Genomic DNA, 2,500 nt, shown 5'->3' on the forward strand with positions numbered 1-2,500 from the left:
CAGGTCTCGCCCGGGCGAAGGCGTGATCGCGATCCACAAACAGCATAACAGATCACATCATCATCAGCAGCATTGGCTCCAGAGTGTATGTAAGGGTGTGTAGGAACAGACGCAATCGAAGATGAATGGAATTCTAGTCAAAACAAAAAAAAACCATGAGAACTGCAAAGTCGAATCACTATTATGATGAAGAGAACGATACGGAGAAGATGCGATGCGTAGGACTAAAATGTGGATAACCAGCGAGAGGCATATTAGTACGAACCATGTATGTATGTGTTTGTCTATATTTTATAAATTTTAGCTTTTTTTATAACCATTAGTCTAATGTACAAAGGCAGAGAACAGGCAGAGTTTGAGACGATGTGCGCACAGTTTGTGTTGCGTACGTCCTAGGATTGTATCTCCAAATCCCGCCACTCCTCTACCCGAAGGGAGTCACCATTTGAGCAGAAAGCATTCGAACAACCGCTAGCTATTCCGCTTCCGTTTCGAAAGCCTAACATGGACGGTGCGTTATTAACGTAGCAAATAATTAAGGAAGGCTGATCGAATCTTTCGCTTTTGATTGCAAGATGCAACACCACACCGGCAAAAGTCCATTTACATAAAAATCAAAATGGGGAGAGGTATATTTTTTTAAATCTACTTTACACCGGTTACTCGAATATCGAAAAGATGGTGCGTGCGATAGTCGGTGTTCAAGAACACACAGTCTAGGAACGGGTAGAGGTGGCGCGGGGGTAAGGATATGCAATCCTGTTACGAGATCCATAGAAGCCACATTAACGTGTGGGTATGAGTCCAATCAATCGATAGTGACCGTATGATTGGCGAAGATTTTAGAAGAATTATATTTATTTTCTAATTTATTTCTATTTAAAACAAAAGTAAAATTGGGTATAGAAGGGTGATAGGAGCACGCAATACACAGACTCATTTTAGAAATCCATTTCTAAGGCCAGGAAACCATAACAATAGAGAGTTTCCGCTGCTCCCAAGTGGAACAGCATCAAACGCAACCCAATAGAAATCCTTAGTAGAAAGTAATAGACCGCTTTCTGCCCACCGCCCCTCTTTACCAAACACATACCAACACCATGGTCTAAATATGCGCCTCTTCGATCGGCGGGCCAGGGACACATGCGACATCAAGTGCAACAGCAAATACTCTGCTTCGTGTTATTACAGCCAGTGCAACATTTTCAAAACGATCTCAAACTGCTAGTTTAATGAGAAAGGAAGTGAAGGATGAAGGAATCGTTGAACCCCGTTCAGATCTCTGGTTCCAGGCCCCAAACAAACAGTGCAGTAGCTTAAATTGGTTGTGGATGTGTGGATAAAAGACAAAAAATCCCCGTCGTAGGATTTGGAAAAGCAGTGGAATTAAAACAAAAGCAAAGCAAACGAAAACTATAATCAACATTCTTGTACTTATTGGAAAACGATCGGTGACACATTTGGTTGTGGGCGAAACCCGTTCCAAGTAGGAGGTGGAACCCATAGGCAATATTTCTTGGGAAAGAGGCAAGGTTTTTGGTTGAAAGCTGTTAAAGCAACAGCACCAACAATAATCACATTCGTACAGTGTCATAACACGAGCATGAAACGGAGAAAGTTTCTCTTTTCTAGTCTAGTCGAAAGCTGGTAGAAGTCGACGAGCAGCAGCAGCAGCATCAGCAGCAGAACCTAGCATAATCTACTTACTAATTAGCTGTTAGCTACTCGAACTCTGTTTAGTGAATCGCAGTGAGTAAAACCCACCATAAAGAGAAACCGATTAATCGAAAGTTAGCTGGGAAGCATGAGGAAATGGGGATAGATAGAAGCAAAATGGTTTTGTTTTCATGTGTGTCATTTGGATAGCAAGTGAATGATCGTCTACAACCAGGAGAACCTGGAATTGAAACGATAAAGATTCTTTCCGGAAAGCTTGCTGTCCAGTCACACGGTCTTAAGTGTGCCAGCATTGCAAGAGATGGGCAGTGCTGGTAAACTCTCTTGGCATAGACTTCTGTCCATGTTCAATTTACACAGCTACATAAGGCACGTTGCAATGAATTCTCTATCTATCAAAAGACACACAACATTGAACCGTAATAGTGGGATAGATAGAAGAGGATGTGGCACCCTTTTTTTTGCCACCAATCCATTATCATTAGCCCATCCGTTTATGCTCGAAATTTGCATCGAGCTTAATCGAGGTGAAATAAAAACATTGAACTCAAACTATCGCACATTAAGTTTAAGGCGATACAGTGCAAACAATGTGCATGCATATGCGCCGGAAAGAGGAAGACAAATGTTATTGATATATATACATATATATACTTATTATTCGATATGTACTATATACACCGAAGCAAAACAAAGAAATTAGAATGGGGGAAACAAAAAAAACATCACCAACAGAAGGCATAGTCAATCGAAGATGAAAAAAACTGAATACTCTATTGGAAAAGAAAAGCAAGACAAAAGCAACATTAAGCGCTTTTTTTTG

The 2,500-nt window shown here is 40.9% G+C and overlaps 1 protein-coding gene across 4 annotated transcripts in view; it reads left to right on the forward strand.

The window, feature by feature from the left end:
* The window catches only part of LOC126573396 (protein elav), a 9,600-nt gene that overhangs the window by 4,296 nt on the left and 2,804 nt on the right, over nucleotides 1-2,500 (forward strand). For all 4 annotated transcript variants that reach the window (XR_007608020.1, XR_007608019.1, XR_007608021.1 and 1 more), the window contains one exon: nucleotides 1-2,500. This exon is cut by the window's left edge and continues 338 nt beyond it; it is cut by the window's right edge and continues 2,804 nt beyond it. The gene's annotated coding sequence lies outside the window, so the exon portion shown is untranslated.

This window comes from Anopheles aquasalis, chromosome 2 (assembly GCF_943734665.1).
Source record: "Anopheles aquasalis chromosome 2, idAnoAquaMG_Q_19, whole genome shotgun sequence".
NCBI lineage: Eukaryota > Metazoa > Arthropoda > Insecta > Diptera > Culicidae > Anopheles > Anopheles aquasalis.